This window comes from Erythrolamprus reginae, chromosome 4 (assembly GCF_031021105.1).
Source record: "Erythrolamprus reginae isolate rEryReg1 chromosome 4, rEryReg1.hap1, whole genome shotgun sequence".
Taxonomy (NCBI): Eukaryota; Metazoa; Chordata; class Lepidosauria; order Squamata; family Dipsadidae; genus Erythrolamprus; species Erythrolamprus reginae.
The window spans coordinates 53,109,023-53,127,751 of NC_091953.1; the positions used below are offsets into that span (position 1 = coordinate 53,109,023).

General features: G+C 34.8%; 1 long non-coding RNA gene across 3 annotated transcripts in view; it reads left to right on the forward strand.

The window, feature by feature from the left end:
• LOC139166559 (uncharacterized) overlaps window positions 1–18,729 on the forward strand; it is a 151,079-nt gene that overhangs the window by 14,318 nt on the left and 118,032 nt on the right. For all 3 annotated transcript variants that reach the window (XR_011558979.1, XR_011558980.1, XR_011558981.1), the window contains exon 2: window positions 5,649–5,691. This is a non-coding gene — a long non-coding RNA (uncharacterized lncRNA). The remainder of the gene's footprint in view (window positions 1–5,648; window positions 5,692–18,729) is intronic.

Consider the following 18,729-nt stretch of genomic DNA (forward strand, 5'->3'; position numbering starts at 1 on the left):
AGAGAGAAAGAAAAAGAGCAAGAAAGAAAGCAAGCAAGAGAGAAAGAAAGAAAATGAAAGATAAATAAAAATAGAGAGGGAGAATGAAAGAAATGGAAGGAGGGAAGGAAGGAGAGAAAGCAAGAGAAAGAAAGAAAGCAAGAGAAAGAAAGAAAGAAAGAAAGAGAAAGAAAGAAAGAAAGAAAGAGAAAGAAAAAAGAATGAAAGAGCAAGAGAGCAAGAGAGAAAAAGAAAGAGAGAGAGAAAGAAAGAAAGAAAGAAAGAAAGAAAGGCAACTTCAAAGAAAGGCTCACTGAGCATCTCTCACTCTCTCTCTCTTTCTATCCCTCTCTCTTTCTCTCCCCCCTCTCCCCCCCTTTCCCTCTCTCTTTCTCTCTCTCCCTCTCTCTTTCTCTCCCCCCTCTCCCCCCTTTCCCTCTTCCCCCCCAGGCCGGCAACGATGTTTTAAAACAGCTGCGCCGTTTGCGAGCTAACTCCTGAGGTGCGGAAGTTCGCCTTTGGCGTTTGGACCACTCGGAATGTGAAATTCAAAACAGCGTTCGGATCCCCCCACCCCCAGCAGAAGCCAAGGACCCCCAGAGTGGGGCGGCAGGGGAGGCGACCGCCTCTCCACTCACCAAGTGCCGGGATACGAGCCGAGAAGAGCCGGGCTGGCTTACTTTCCTTCCTTCCCGCGCTGATGCAGAGCCACTCGAACAAAGCGTCATGCCCCCCTGACGCTTTTGGCGGCAAAAGAGCCCAGCGTCGCTTCGGAGGCCGCCGAAAGCATCAGAGGGGCGCGACGCTTTGTTCGAGTGGCTCTGCATCAGCGCGGGAAGGAAGGAAAGTAAGCCAGCCTGGCTCTTCTCGGCTCGTATCGCGGAGAGGGGCGGCATACAAATCCAAGTAATAAATAAAATAAAATAAAAAAATGTCTCTCCTCTCCCAGCTCTTATCTCGAGTAGCTCTTAAGTCAAGCAGCTCTTATGTCGGGGTTCCACTATATATACACACACACACACACACACACACACTAAAACCCTCATTGAGTATTGGACAAAATAAATAAATAAAATAAAAATAAAATAAAATTATTAATCATTATTATTATTATTCCCTGTAAACTTTGTTTTTGTGGTCAGCACAATTATATTTTGAAATTGATCTATTTTTAAAGATATTCACAATATTTCAAGATACTTAAGAAGCTTCTGGAATTGTGAGAACTATCAAGAAGTTTCTAGAACTGTCCAGAATTATTTAGAACTTTCTGGGACTGTACAGAACTGTAGGTAGCTGTATAACTACAGTTATATAGGACCACTATAGCCCTTCCTGATAGACGGAGAGATAGGATATGTAGTTCTTCCACTGCATAAAAACAGTTATTTAAAAATATTCTTAAGTAAATTCAACAGGCCAAAATTTGAATGACGCTTTGTATATATACAAATCTAAAAGAGATCTCCCAAATTAATTAAAGTACATTAGCTTTCAATTAGTTGACATATGATGACAACTGTGTTCCTTCAGACTTTTAGTACAAATCAAACTTTGCATATGATATAATGGCTAAACTTTCACTGTCTAAATCTTAATGTTATAGCAAGAGAATGTTATAGAAACATTCTTTTTTCAAATTTTTGTTTGAAACAGAACTGTTATCCATAAATTCATGTGCAGAATATGCCCCAGAATGCCTAACTGGCTGTTAATTGATTTCACTTATTCTTGAATAGACATGCGTTGTTCTATGGAAGCCGCAGTGGTTTTTTGAAAGACATTTTTCCCACAGACCAGGGGAGGGAGGGTGTCAATTATACTTGTTTACCCACCTATCACCTGTGACAGAATTCACAATAAGCCACAGATTGGTCCTGGTCCCTGGTCCAGAGATTGAGCACCCTGGTGTATGGTATAATCATATTAAAACTACTATGGACAAAAGTTATTCTGTCATTTAGGTGTCCACTATTGATTTTAACTTTAATTAGCAGAGCATATGTTCTTTTAAGATAATTGAATTTCAAAAATGTAGAGTGAAATACTTTTATTAATTGTATGAGTGTCTACTACTTTATGTTGCTGGTCTGTGATTAATTGGCTATTTTACTTCTTTATTTTATCATGAAGCTTACATGGTTATAGGTGACTACAATTAGTCCTATAGCTATAGGTGTCTAGTCTTTCCTTGAAATTATAAATGTTTCTGTTTTGGAACAAGTAGTCAATTAATTATTAGATATGTGATGAAATATCTAAGAAATCTTTGATGGATCTCATCTCTGCATCTAGTTAGCTATCAATTTTTGCTTGAAGATATTGAGACGTCTCTTAAGAACGGTTTTGAATGGGCAACAATTTTATGGACTTGCTTTTTTTGTTCTGGGAATGAACTTGTTTAATTATCTGCCTTTCTGCCACACTTTTACTTGAATTGTCTGCTATGTTTATGGTCTTGCTTTTTTCCCTTCTTCTCCCTTCCCTTTAATAATCTTTGTTAGCTCAAGAATGAGAATAAGATTTACAAGGAATGATCTCTGTTAGGCCTATTGTGATGAGACTTTGTGAGTGAGCCTGCAATCAAAATCATGCTGTGGTTTAAATGAACTCAAAAGCATGTATCTGGGCTGGAATACATGCTGTATATCAGTTAACAATTAAAACTCAGTGATCCTATATTACATTTATTTAATAGGCAGTATATCCTGTCCTTCAAAGTCATTTTGTTAGTTTTTAATGTCTCACTTTCTCCTTGGAGACAAACAAACAAACTCTTTATTGAGAGGATAAGTAAAATGAGTAATTAAAAGTATCCTTAATAAACTCTTGTGAATATATATAATTAATTTCATTTACTATTAACATCCTGTATAGACCGGATTTTTTTTTAAAAAAAAATCTGGTCTTTCCTGCTCAACACAAGCAGAGATATTGGTTGTGAACAAAAGTTTCCGCTGTAAGTAAAAATATTTTCTCACCCTTGATTTTTCTTTCTCTTTGGAGTTTTCTATGTCCCTTCTGCCAAAACAAACAAACCAATATTTTGTTTTTAAAGATCCTTTTAAAAGCAAATGATCATGAATTGTAGGTTTTATTTCATTGCTGAACAAATCAAGGAGAGAACCAATCTAGAATTAAGGAGAAATTTCATGAAAATTCGAACAATTAAGCAGTAGAATGTCTTGCCTTCAGAAGTTGTAGGGGCTTCATCAGGTAAGGATTTTAAGAAGAGATTGGACAACCTTTTTCTGAAGTGGTTTTTGGTGTCCCCTTTAGAAGACCTCCAAGGTCCCTTCCAACTCTCTTATTCTGTTATATTAATTGTTCAATAAATATTGAATTGAGGGGATTCTGCAAGTAATTTACTTCTGTATAGGCAAATGAACATGATTTTTTTTCTCCGATGAAAGCCTATTAGATATTAATGGATGAATGAGGTTAATGTGCAGAATTGTGAGCAGTTTGATGTGTACATATTCTGAAGTGAATTTTCCTGACTCTATACAAATTACAGGTCAGAACCAAATTAACATTTGACAATTTTTATGCACATTTAAAAGATGATCCAAATGGTTACTTAAACAGAAAAACAGACTTACTCTATAGACAATAAAGTAAATGGCCACTGAATCTAGTGCCTATTGATATTATTATTTGTCTGCTAAAATGGTATTATAAAATGCCTGTGAGATTGAAGGGATTTGTAAATATGTTGCATTTCTCAGAGATACTGCATGGAAAAAGGTTATCATAGTGGTCATATGTTATGTGCAGGTCCATGGGTATAATGGGATATGAAAACAACTTTGGGAGACAAGGAGGATAAGGGGCAACTTAGACAATGGCCACACGAAACATATCTCAAACCACAGAAGCAATGGAGGTATGGAAAGAATCTTAGAAGGGAGCCTCCTGTAATGCTACTGTATGTGCAGTTGTGATATAGAGAGACAAGAGATGCCATTGAGGGAAGGAGCCCCCTCTCTCATTGGCAGAGAAAGAAAGTAAGAAAAGATCTTCCTTCATTTATCAGATGGTAAAAAGTAAATGGTGAGATATTTGTATTTTCAGACTTGCAAGATGAATGTAATGTTAATGTAGACTTACAATAAAGTAGAATGAGATCATTGTGGGTTTTCTGTTTGGACTACCAGGGAAAGTTATGTCTCTCTAGATTAGAAAGTAAAAGTAAAACTAAGTAAGGGAGGAGCCAAGTACTTTCAGATTAGCAAGATTTATATGTCTAATATTATCTTTATTGTAAGGTTACAGTAAATATGTTCAGTAAGTAAATATGGATTTAACATTAATTGCTATCTTTGTTGTTACTTAAAAAACCCTTATGATTAAAATTGAATAGGTTGGATTTAAGAATAATATATCTGAAGATCAAATGGACAAAATTAGACTGATTTCTAGTCTGGTATATCTCATCTATTCGAAAGCTATTAGAAATTTATAGTATTTTTGAAAACAGCAATTTAATAAGATCTATGATGACAAAACAAATAAAATGTTGAGGTTAAACCAAGAATGCATGTAGATTAGTATCTGCTCCAATAAAATACTTGGAGAATTACTTATTTACATTCTTACTCAAATTTTTTCCCATTCAAAATCCCTATTATCTTGTCTTAATAATCTACTAAACTAGCAGCCTCTTCTGTATCTCATAAAAATTAATATATAACATATTGTACATGATCACTCTACTAAATCATTCCAATATTTTCAGTGTTTGTAATACTGCATATTAAAATCTGTTTTTGATAAGTTTATGTGCCTTCTGCAATTTTTAATTTGATTTCAGTTTGCTGTTTAATTTGAAATTTCAGTATTATTTAATTTGAATTTGACATAAAAATCAGAGAATTGAATCAGTTTGATGACTCATTTTAATAAAAACAGGTATATGTATGACTAAAAGAAATGAGATCTTTGAATCAAATCAAAGGTTTCTGATATAATTCAATTTATTGAACTGATTCAGCAATCTGAGTGTTAAATTTGTTGAACTTTCAAATCATACTTTTGAATTGAAACTTGTAACAGCATTTTGCATAGGATAATTTTAATTCTAAATTTGTTTTATTTATCTAAATTAATTTTTTCCCTTTTTGCAGAGTTGTTGGGTTTGTTATAGTACCCATTTTATAAGATATCAAAGCCACATACAGTAAGTTTGTATATACTGTATGTGTATTTAATTGGTGTAGTGACTGTAGAATTACCTGTTGCTTGTCTCTGCCCTACATCATTGAGATTGGAATGGCCTACAACAGAGGAAAATTAAATGAAATATGATTTTAAAATAGAGAAAATGTAACCGTTATGAATAAAAAGTCTAACAAAAATTATTATTGAATAATAAATGAATTACATTTTATTTCTATAATGTATGATCAGATTGAGTATGTTTGGATAAAGTCTGAATGGTAGCTATGAATGTAAAATTTGCCCTATGAGAAATGAAGCAATATTTCATGTTCCATAGAAAAGTATTAAATACCTAATATTCTATAACCAATGAAAGAAATCACCTATTTTTTAAAAAAAAATCTTAAATGATGATATCCAAACAAAAACCTCATAAAATTAGAAACTTTTAAATTGAGTTTGCAAACATATTAGTTTTTCAACCATTTTTAATTGCCTTCATTTTCTAGGATTTGGGGGATTTCTACATGCCAAGCCGTAACTCCACAGAGAGTAAGTTGTTTTGGATTTGTCTTTTATTACAGAATTGTATTATTATTGAATACTGTTGAATTATTATGGTGTTATGTGCTACTCAAGCTATGTTTATAATCCATCTATTCTTGACCTCTCAGCGGTTTTCGATGCCATCGATCATGACATCCTTCTGTGCCGGCTAGAGGGGTTGGGAGTGGGAGACACCGTTTTATGGTGGTTCTCCTCCTACCTCTCTAGTCGGTCACAGTCAGTGTTAGCAGTGTCAGCAGAGGACAACTCCAAAGTCCCTCCCTTGTGGGGTTCCTTAGGGGTCGGTCCTCTCACCCCTGCTGTTTAATATCTACATAGGTAAGATCATCCAAGGACTTACAAGAATTGGAAGGTAACTTGAAGGTCTTCTAGCCCACCCCTGCTCACCCCATTCAAACAGGAGCACATGTAGCCAAAAGCAAAACCAGCAGAAGTCTTTTTTTCTTTCCACCAATTCCTGCTCTATGACTGTTGTGGGAGAGGATTTCCTATTTAAAAAGATATATATGCTAGTAGCTTTTTTTTTTTTTTAAGAAAAAAAGTGTTTTTAACTCTTTTTAAAACTTTTTTAAAAACAGTGTTTTTAAGATTGGCATGAATAGATGTTTCCAAACTGTAATAATGACAATAGTGTTATATTAAGGATTACAGTGTTCCACTTTTTTTTCTCAGACTACAGGAATGGTACAAATGCGAACTTTAGATATACATGATTTGAATTGTTAGGAGTGCGTGCGTAAATTTTGCGTTTCTTCAGATAGATAGCGTAGCTGCAGCAGTATTTTGAAATGGAGTCTGTAAGTGATGTACATTACAAGCACCGTGTCATCATTGAATTTCTCACTGTGGAAAAAGAAACTGTTGGGAACATTCACAAACATTCATTTGTGTACAGTTTATGGAGAATCTGTAGTCGACAGAAGTATGATTAGTCACTGGGCACAGAGGATGAGGCATTTAGAAGATGGTTAGGCAGACCTCCAAGATTTGCACCGTTCGGGGCAGCCAGCCATGGCTGTCATACCTGGCAAGGTGCAGCTTGCTAATGCCCTCATTCATGAGGACTGACGCATAACGACTGAACAGTTGGCGCTGAAGCTGTCAATCTGTAAAGTAAGTATGGATGCAGTCATCCATGCTCTTGATTACTCAAAAGTGTGTGCACAATGGACCACAAATCTCTCAGAAAAAACATTTCTTCTGAGCTGCTGAAACATTTTGAAGCTGAGGGGGAAGAAAGATTGTGACAGGTGATGAAACCTGGGTTCACCATTTTGAGCTGTAAGAGTAAAGTGACCAGATTGTAACTTTGGCAAAGTGGGACACCATGGGGGGGGGGGGGGGCTCAGCTGCGGTCTTGAAAAAGCCAAAACTCGCAGCATTGACAGCAACAGGTTGGCAAGGTGGGTTTTTCCGCTGAGTCACCAAAAAGGGGAGATGGAGGAATAGCGCAAGGACTGGCAGGCTGCTTGGTGGGGTGAAGCGCTGAGGGGCTACTCCTTCTCAGAATGCAAACACGGAGGTGCCTTCCCCATCCCCGTGCTTCTCTCCTGCCCTGGCTTTCGCTTCGCCCCATAGTTTCCCCACAGCTACATCCAGGCTGCCTCTTGCCTTTCATTTCTTGACACCTCCTTTTGAACTGCAGGGAAACCGTGGGGTGAAGAGGAAGCCAAGGAGGGAGAAAAGTGGAGGGGTGGGGAAGGCACCATCGGCTGAGTCTTAAAAGGGGTATAGTTTGTTTGCATTCAGAGAAGGAGGAGTCCCTCAGCACTCCCCCCCCCCACCAAGCCACCTTCTGGTCCTTGTGCCTTGTTGCTACAAGCCTAAAGAGGGAAGCGCAGATGCCAATTCCACCTTGTTCCAGGGACCTTTAGAAAGCGCTCAGGGAGGGGGAGGGACTGGGGATCTTCCCCTCCCCTCTCTTATCTCCATCTTTCGCTTGATTCTCTCCCTGGCCTCCTTTTCCTTCTCCAGACTCCTCATCCTCTTGGCGGCCTCTCCGAGCTCCCCTCCCACCTCCAGCCCACTGCCCCAGCCCTTCCCCCACCCTCCTTTGGGATCTGCCCTGGAGCTCCTCCAGGAAGCCCAGGTGGATGGCAATGAGGGAGAGTTGTGGGTACCTGGAGGCGCTGTAGGCATCGAGGGTAGTGCTGGGCCTCTCCCCTCCTGGGCCACGTTGGGGTGCTGTCTGCAGAGGCTGCAGACGCCCAAGAGAGCCAGGCAGGGATGAGCAGCAGGTGGACAGCCTGGAGGGGCTAGAGGGGGAGGGTCACTCTGGATGGGGGAGGCACCTTTCACCCCCAAGGAAACAGGGACCATCTGTGCTGCCCTACTTCTGCTGCCCCTTGGGTGGATGGAGGGTAAGGTGACCAGATATCCTGTTTGTAAAAAAAATTGGGACTTTTCAAAAGCACCGCGGGACATGGTATAAATTGTTCAAAAGCAGGACTGTCCCACCAAAAGTGACACATCTGGTCACCTTATGTAAGAGGCAACTGAGCAATTGTCAAAAAATCTTATTAGAACCACTGAACTTTATAAAGGCTCCATCATAATCCATTTAATTGATGGCAAATGTGTACCTACCTATGTTGAATTCCTCAATTGAATTGGGTTATATTAATGGTGGAAGCAATTCTGAAGTGGTCTGATTATTTTACAACTTAAAAACTTGGCCTTTTTACAGGGGTGTATAAGCTTTATGTGCACTTATATGTAAGTGCACATAAAAGTGAAATAGGATAGACTGAAATTAATGTAATTTATCAGTACATTAGATGATGTCATTTTTCATTTGTATTGCTTTTGTATTTTATTTACTCTTCTGCTTTACTAAATACATAAACTATAGGCACAAATGTTTTTATATGGCAGTTATGGTGTTCTTATATATTCTAGATTAACTATTTCAGATTATATTAGTTTTAAGACAAATTGATATGTCATTTTGAATTTGGGTTTTATCAGTTATAAAAATTCAATATATTTTGAAAGGCCAAACTTTGTAATGCACATGATGTGAATTCTTATGGATCTACATACTTTAGCTCCCCAGCTAAAGTAGTTTATAGTACTGTTTATAGTAGCAGAGCTATTGAGGCATAGATATGATTTGAAGAAATACCTCTAAAATCTCAACGGTTCTATTGTATATATTTAGTTTTATTTGTGTCCAATATACAGTAGAATGTAGCAATATCCTAATGGGAATGATATTGAAACTCCATCCAAATTCTTCTTTGTCTATTTATTATCATAGTGAGTGTTAATTTATTTTCATTTATTGGGTAGATTAATTCAGTTAATTTTGAGTTAATTGCATTGCATATTGGTTGTGTATATTAATTCCTTTGTTATTAAGAACACAGATCGTGAGATGAAAATTATCTTATGTAATTAATTATTTTATGTAATTATTATTTTATGTAATTATTATTTCTGCAATACAGTCCACAAAAGCCAGATGTTTAGCATATCAGAAACTCTTTTTATAACAATCCCAGTAAATTGGTCTTTCTGTTCTAAAAACTATAGTGATTTCAGTGGTAACAGAATGAAAATGGTGAGGTATAAATGTTTATTCAACTAGTAATTATAAGGTAATGTAATATATTCACGATATTTTGTATAGCTTTTTCTAGAGTAATATGGTAGCTCTTTTAAAAATGTATTTGAAGTCAGAAGCAACTCTGATTATATTGGCAACTTGTTTAACAAGCTAGAGTAAACCATTATTCTTTAAAATGTGGAAAAAAAGTAAAAGAAACATTTATCTTTTAAATAAAATTTAATTGTTTTTAAAAATGGACAGTTATTTATTTATTCATATCCCAATCTTCTTAACAGCCTATCTCCCTAATAGAGGGGCTCTGTACAATGTAACCAATATAATGAAACATTAAATACCTAATAATTTATGATTAAAAATAACATTATAAAATTACATCTGATTTTCTTCATTCAACTAGACTGACTGTTTCATCTAAGAGACACTTGTGCTTTTTCTCTGGCTTTTTCTGCTATGTATTCAAACATTTTTTCAATAATGATTGGTTTCATTTTTTGCAAGTTCACCAGAATCTTTTCAGCAATTAAAATTATTTTTCATTGCAGTTGATTACATGAAATGGAAGTCACATCAAACGTCTTTGGTGATGATGTCTTTCTGATGTTACATAATTTGTCTCTGATCTTAGCAACAGTTCATGCATGATCTGAATTACAATAAGCACCTGAATATGTCTTGACAATGAGGGTTGAAATAATCCATTGATAGCTGGATAGGATATGGTCTATCAGATTATTGTGCCCTTTATTTATCAAAGTGTGTAAGCAACACTTGTACTGTTATAACCAGGTATTCATGATTTGTAATAGATTTTCATCAAATAATCATCTACATCATTCATCTGAGATCTAAAACTGCTAGCAATAGCTGCTTCTGCTTGGCTGTCAATTTTTGTACTGATATCAGCCAGTATGTCAGTGTCTCTTTGGAACACTTGCTTCATAATTTTTTCAATGCTGACCTCCAGAGCTGTTTTTTTTATATGCATTTAGAACATAATCCTTTATAAACAGTTTTCACTGTTTGTATCCCCTACATTTATTTCTAATGAATCCCTCTTTTTCCTTTCTCAGTAGACCCTATCCCCAAGTCAAGGATATGCATGTAGTGTTAATTCTGGATCATAGTTATCCATCAGATGAAATGGACTGTAATCTACTAAAGCTTGTGCCATAAAAAATATTAGTTTAAAAAATTCCACTAACTTTTTTTTACTGCAACTGACTAACATGGCTACCTTTTTATGATTAGGTGCATTTAGATTCAAAACTGCTTTAATAATTTAAGGTGGACTTGGCCCTTCAAATTATGTGAAGACTATAATTAAGCGTTCATCTTGAAAATATTGTTTTTATTCTAAAACTTTAAACTGTTAATTCATAAATAAAAAATGTAGACACTAAAAATAACACATCTAGGCTATTAAACTAAGAAGAATTAAAATAAACAAAGAAATTATGCAACATATATATATATAATATGTCATTTCTATAAGGGTATGACTAGCTGATGAGAGCTAAAAAGCTTGAAATACTGTAGATCTATCCTGGTCTCTGTTCTGCCGGTGTGTCCCAACTGCCCGCAATTACAGGGTAATTAGTCCAGAAAGACACACACCACATGATAGAAGGAAAACCAAAAGTCTTTATCAACAGAAAAGCAGAAAAAACTCCCTTTTTAAATGTCAAAGGGATTTTCTGGTACACACAAGGCACAGATTAAATACAATCCAATTTCCCATCCAGTAACTGGGAAATTGAGTCCAAATTCCAAAATCCAGAAAGTCCACACACAATCCTGAACAGGGAAACAGCAAAACCATGATCTTGACAAAACTATGAATCAGATAAACTTCCACAAGGCTAAATCAGCACGCTGCTCTTTTTATCTGTAGCACTAATTACAGCAGCCCCACCCAACCACAGGTGGCCTTACTTATTTCCTGTAATAATCCTTCAGTTGTGGAATAACTCCTTATAACTATTAAGAAGCAAAAAATAATAAAGCCACAGGACCAGACGCCATTCCAGCAGAGTGGTATAAAATAGAAAATGAAACATTAAGAAATAATATGCTGCAAATCTTTAATGAATGCAGATTAGATGGCAAAATTCCTAAATCATGGTCTGAATCTTTGATAACTTTAATTCACAAACCGGATACAGCAATGGAAAAAATTAAAAACTATAGACCAATATCATTATTAAACGTCGATTATAAAATATTTATTGCAATATATGCAGATAGGTTGAAAACAGTTATAAATAGTAAAATTCATTCAGACCAGAATGGTTTCCTGCCAGGCAGACAGATTAAAAATAACCCTAGAACAGTTGCATGACTTTTTCAATCATGAAGAATTTCACCTCTAATAAATATTTTTTTTTATAAATGCTCTTCAAGAAAAGTGTGAATGACACAATAGTTTTTTAAAATTCCTTGAAAAAAAGCTTATATTTGCAGTAACATTCATGGGAAATAAATGTTAATGATTAAATAAATAAAATAAATATATCTTTAAAAGTTTCATATATTAATATATAAATATATTTTATATAAATTTTGTACCATTTTTAAGCTCAATTTGAAAAAATCTAATTATTTAATGCTATCACTAAGTAATTCATTGGTGTTCATTGTTAATAACAATAGCACTTAGACTTATATACCGCTTCACAGTGCTTTAACCGATTTACAGTGCTCTAAACTATTTACAGAGTCAGCATCAGTAATATGTTGCAAATCCCATTGGCACTGATTCTTGCATGCACAGAAGCATCCAAGGTGGGTGGATTGAGCCCCCCGCCACTACTACCGGTTTGTGGAACCAGGCTGTACTGGTAGCATATTGCACCTAACAATCTGGTTCCTTATTTTAATGTCCTTAGAAGGATGGAAGGCTGAGTCAACCTTGAGCCAATAAGACTCAAACAGCCAAACTGCTGGCTGATAACGATCAGCAGAACTAGCATGTAGTACTGCATTCTTACCCCTGCGCCACAGCGGCTCTTGTTACATAGACATATTTCCTCCAGAATGATCCGTAGCTAACACATCTTGCAAAGTGTACCTTGTGACTTTAACTGGGTCCATCCACTTTGCTGCAAATCATTCTTGTTTTCTCATTTCTTCCATCTTTTCTAGGGTTAAAGGTTTTTCCAAAGATCTGGTTCTTTTACCTGCTCAGTTGCTTACGGTCCTGAAAATCCTAAACAGCCATCCTAAGTCCAAATTGCACTGGTATTCCCATATCACTTAAAAATTCAGTTGTCTTAGAATTGTCATATGTCTGTACTTTAAGATCTATCTACAGTGTCTGTTATTGAGTCAGCAAAATAAACATAGTAAACACAGTAGACATCTATTACTTGGAGTTAGTGGAACAAATCTTTGGCATATCCACTCCTCTTTTTTCGGCCTTCTTTGTTTGTTCTTTTTAAAAAGAAATTGGAAACAGCTTTAGTCAAAGAACTTCAAAACACTCTATTGCTTTTTAAATGAACTTTCCATCTGTTACTTTTAAAAGCTATTGTATTAATTTATGCTTTTGCTACCATGCATTACTTTCTTTCTTTCTTCAAAAATTACCATATTGATTTCAAATAAAAAAGCAAAATTGATATAATTTTATTCCTGCTAGCTCATGGAAAGAATAACGAATAGGAAATGATGTGTTAAATGAGCACAATGAAAAATAACGATTGAAGGATGAAAAACAAGCTGCAAAAAACTTGCAAAACCGACACTGGATGGAGTCTTGTTCTTTTCTTCCTCTTTTACACTTTTACCCTTGGATTGGGGGAATTGGATGGAGTAATTCAGGCAAAGCTGTAATATTATTACCATATTTTTCAGAGTACAAGATGCACCAGAGTATAAGATGCACTTTAGTTTTGAGGGAGGAAAATAGTGGAGGAAAATCTACCTACCAGGTATTCATCTGGCTAGTGTCCTTAGACTGGTCAGCTTCAGCAAATTATTGTATCCCCTAGTTAGGACCAAAAAAACCTTTTTCAGAGGGAGTAGGAATGAAAGCAAGCCTGCAAAGACTTAGGTCTGGAAAAACTGCTTCGGAAGGAGTAGGAATAAAAAAAATGCAGCAAGCACTGCTGAAAATCACCACTTTTTGAGAGGGAGGGGGAATGAAAGCAAGCCTGAAAAGACTTAGGGCTGGAAAAGCTGCTTTGGAGGGAGTAGGAATAAAAAAAATGCTGCAAGCCAAAAAGATTATTAGCACCACGTAAGGGCTGAAAAAGCCATTTTCATAGGAAATAGGAGTGAAAACAAACCTGCAAAGACTTAGGGCTGGAAACAACCTTCTTCAGAGGGAATAGGAAGACACAAAGATTGTTAGCACCTTGTTAGAGCTGGAAAAAAGCTTTGAAAAAGCTATATTCAAAGTAAAAGATACACCCAAATTTTCAGCCTCTTTTGGGGAGAAAAAAGGTGTGACTTATACTCCAAAAAAGGCAGTAAATGCATATATACTCAAAATTAATTAACTATTTAAAAAGATGACAAACTCCACTCTGTTCTAGCCCTGATAGTTGGATAATGAAACTTTTGCAAGAAAACAACTAAATTCAGAGAGCACCAGGGACTCCCACATAATTAGAATCTTCCCATTCTAAGTATTGGTCTTTATATGGTAAATTAAAATGAATTTGAAAATTACAATATGTACTACATATTCCTTTTTCTATTATGTGTGGTCAGCTGTTTCCACAAAGGAGTTTTCTATTTACTTCATGTGAGAGAAGTAGCATGCAATGAAAACTCTCCATATGTGTATGTTGGAGAATCCCCACATTTCGTGCTTGCTGTCCGTCCGAAGCTCCTGTCATTCTGCAGGGATCACCCTTTGCTTCCCCCCGCTTGTCAGCGGCACTGGGATGCTCCGCCTCTGGACTTCCGTTGCTGCTCGAAGCGCCTGTCATTCTGCTGTAGGGATCTCCCTTTGCTTCCCCCCACTGGAATCCCTGCATTTCGTGCTTGCCATCCATCTGAAGCACCTGTCATTCTGCTGCATGGATCTCCCTTTGCTTCCCACCACTTGCCGGTGCCGCTGGGATGCTCCGCCTCTGGAGTTCCATTGCTGGCCAAAGTGCCTGTCATTCTGCTGTAGGGATCTCCCTTTGCTTCCCCCCGCGGAGAATGCAGCAAAATCCCTGCAGCAGAATGACAGGCGCTTTGGCTAGCAAAGGAAGTCCAGAGGTGGAGCACTTTTACATTCACTTTTACATTGATTCCTATGGGAAACATTGTTTCATCTTACAAACTTTTCAATTTACGAACCTCATCACGGAACGAATTAAGTTCGTAAGATGAGGTACTACATATATATATATATATATATATATATATATCTACGAATATATATATATATATATATCTACAAATATATATATATATATATATATATATATATATATATATATATATATGTATGTAGATTTTCACGGGTACAGGTATGACGGTCTTGGTATATTCGGGTTTCTTCCCATGTAGGATTTGGAAATTTCTGGCGACGTTTCGACGAGGTCTCACTCGTCATCTTCAGGCTGGTGTTTCTGTCCTTGTTCTCAGGCGAACACTGCGAGACCTGAGCTGCATTCCTTCTATAAATACTGGTGGCTGGGTGTGGTTTGATGGCTCAGCAATTGCCTGCTGTGTAGAAACTTCCTGGTGAGTCAGTGGAGTAACAATTGGGGTCGTTGATGTAGCTGAGGTATGCTGATTAGTTAATGGTTGTAGATTAGGCGTGATATCCTGAGTAGTTGTCCAACTACTGAAACACCAGCCTGAAGATGACGAGTGGGACCTCTTTGAAACGTCGCCAGAAATTTTCAAATCCTACATGGGAAGAAACCCGAATATACCAAGACCATCATATATATGTATGTATGTATGTATGTATGTATGTATGTGTGTGTGTATATATATATATATCTATATATCCTAAGAAACTCCAAAGACAATATCCAGCTAGAAAACCAAGGAGTTTATCAAATACCATGTAAAATCTGCCCAGCCACATCTATTGGACAAACTAATAGGAGAGTAAATGCACGTGTTGCAGAAAATAAGAACGCATTAAGAAAAAAAGAAAAAACTTCCCCCCTTTTCCAACACTTCAAAACTACAGGACATGAAATTGATTTTGACAGAACTAAATTAATTTCCAAAACAGAACACTACAACAAAAGAATAATCATGGAAGCCATTGAAATAGAAAAACACCCCCACAATATGAATAAGCATGATGAAACTTCCCGCCTACCAGACATCTGGAAACCAGCCCTCATTAAACGTATCCCAGCCATACAAACTGAAACCAGACCCAGAACAACACAGTAAAGTAGCCTGCAAGCTCCTATTCCCCCAGAGACTCTGTGCAAGCCAAAATCAGCTGGCTGGCACACACATGCATGTTGGAGCTGAGCTAGGGCAACGGTTCGCATGCCAGCAGATATGGCTCCGCGTGCCACCTGTGAAAGCCGTGTCATAGGTTCGCCAACACTGATTTAGGCCAAAGTGGAAAATCTATCCTCCAAAAGAGGTGGAGGCCTCAGACACAACCTGGCCCCCATTTTTTAAATGCTGCTCTTCCATCAGTCCCCAAGAAGATTAAGACCACTTCATAGTTCACCAATGAGGCCATATTTAATGACCCATCTAGGATAAAAAATTTAGAAGTTGGAATATTTACACTCCAGTTGTTCTCTGTCTACTTACCTAACTAGGCTATTCATATTAGATAAGAAATGAAACCGACATGGAAGACATATGTGGTTCCCTCTAACCAACTTGCTCAGATTGAAGAAACTGCTTGGATAAGCAGTGAAATGTTTCTCACCAAAGAAGTACAGTTGCCCTGACATGATTTCCAGAAGCAAAGAGTGATTTTTGTTCCTAAGCAATATTTTTACTGGGGGCCAAATTAACTGGAGTCTTACTTTAACTTTGTGGAGCCATAGTTCATATTATATCATAAAACAATTGAAAAGTCTAATCAGAACTTGTAGCTTGTTGGAATGCCATTAACTAATGAAAAGTCTGCGAGTCTGCGGAGAGGGGCGGCATACAAATCTAAATAATAAATAAATAATAAATAAATAAGCCTCTTTCCATTTGTTGCATTTTTTTGAAGCTGTAACATTGTAGAATCTAGTTCTAAGTCTAGTTTCTTGCTATCCTTGCATCACCATCACCATCATCACCATCATCACCATCATCAATCAGATTTAAGATTTAATTGTATTTGTATGCCATCCCGTGTCCTCGGAGAGGGGTGGCATACAAATACAATTAAATCTTCAATCTTCAATCTTAAATAATCTTAAATAATCTTAAATAATCTTAAATAATATTAAATAATCTTAAATAATATTAAATAATATTAAATAATATTAAATAATCTTAAATAATCTTAAATAATCTTAAATAATCTTAAATAATCTTAAATAATCTTAAATAATCTTAAATAATATTAAATAATCTTAAATAATATTAAATAATCTTAAATAATCTTAAATAATCTTAAATAATATTAAATAATATTAAATAATCTTAAATAATATTAAATAATATTAAATAATATTAAATAATATTAAATAATATTAAATAATATTAAATAATATTAAATAATATTAAATAATATTAAATAATATTAAATAATATTAAATAATATTAAATAATATTAAATAATATTAAATAATATTAAATAATATTAAATAATATTAAATAATATTAAATAATATTAAATAATATTAAATAATATTAAATAATCTTAAATAATCTTAAATAATCTTAAATAATCTTAAATAATCTTAAATAATCTTAAATAATCTTAAATAATCTTAAATAATCTTAAATAATCTTAAATAATCTTAAATAATCTTAAATAATATTAAATAATATTAAATAATATTAAATAATATTAAATAATATTAAATAATATTAAATAATATTAAATAATATTAAATAATATTAAATAATATTAAATAATATTAAATAATATTAAATAATATTAAATAATATTAAATAATATTAAATAATATTAAATAATATTAAATAATATTAAATATTAAATATTAAATATTAAATATTAAATATTAAATATTAAATATTAAATATTAAATATTAAATATTAAATATTAAATATTAAATATTAAATATTAAATATTAAATATTAAATATTAAATATTAAATATTAAATATTAAATATTAAATATTAAATATTAAATATTAAATATTAAATATTAAATATTAAATATTAAATATTAAATATTAAATATTAAATATTAAATATTAAATATTAAATATTAAATATTAAATATTAAATATTAAATATTAAATATTAAATATTAAATATTAAATATTAAATATTAAATATTAAATATTAAATATTAAATAGAATCTTAATCACTACTACTACTACTACTACTACTACTACTACTACTACTACTACTACTATGCAATATTCCACTGGACCATAAATGTAAATAAATAATAAATAATAAATTATCACTATCACTATAATTATCACTGTCACTATCATTATTATTTTATTGCTGGGTGGCTGATGATGTTGTTCTTTCTCATTTACATGCCTCTTCTTTTAAAGCAAGCACCTTACTTGCTATCAGATGTTACTATGGGGTTAGAAGGATCAGTTCAGGAGAGATGTTACATGGCATAATTCCCATGAATGCAGGAAAAGAACGGCTTAAAAAAAATAAAGAAAAATTGTTTTTCTGAGCTTGAGGATTCTCTGCATGACTTCTCTACTGAAGCGATCATGTGCCTTTCAGGTTGAAATTTTATTAACAATTCAAATGGAAATTGAGGGCACAGGAGGAGCAGATTCTCACATAAACTTGATCTGTCCATGAATGCTACTCTCTGTTTGTGCTGACCCTGCCTGGCTTAAGACACTGCCTGTGAGGCCTGAGAGCCAGACACAAAGAGTGAAATGAAAAGCAAGCACATTCCAGCAGTCAGCACAAAAGCAAGGGAGCAGTTTGGCGAAGTCTCTCCAGAGAGAGATCTTATCTCCTTGTGGCTAAAGAGCCTTTAGTATGTTTATTTGCGCTCCAGGCATTCTGAGCTTATAATTTGATATGGAAATTACAAACTTGGACTGAAACTGGACTGAGCTTTTCAAATATTTATCAGTACAAGTCACTTCAGCACCAGGCTTTCAACCTTTCAAGTATCAGCCTTTAAAAGAAGAGACTAAATATCCTCTAGAAATTTTGGGTTGTGTAATTATTTTTATCAGTATGTTGTTAAATTGGCATACTAAATGAGATAGCTGCCAATATATTACTTTTTAAAAGAAAATACAAAGTGGCAGTTAGAGAGAGAAGCTATGGCAATGTTCTGTTTGGTTCCTTTGAATCCGGGTTCAATGTGGATTTTTTATCTGAAGTTTGTATCCTAAAAAGATACAA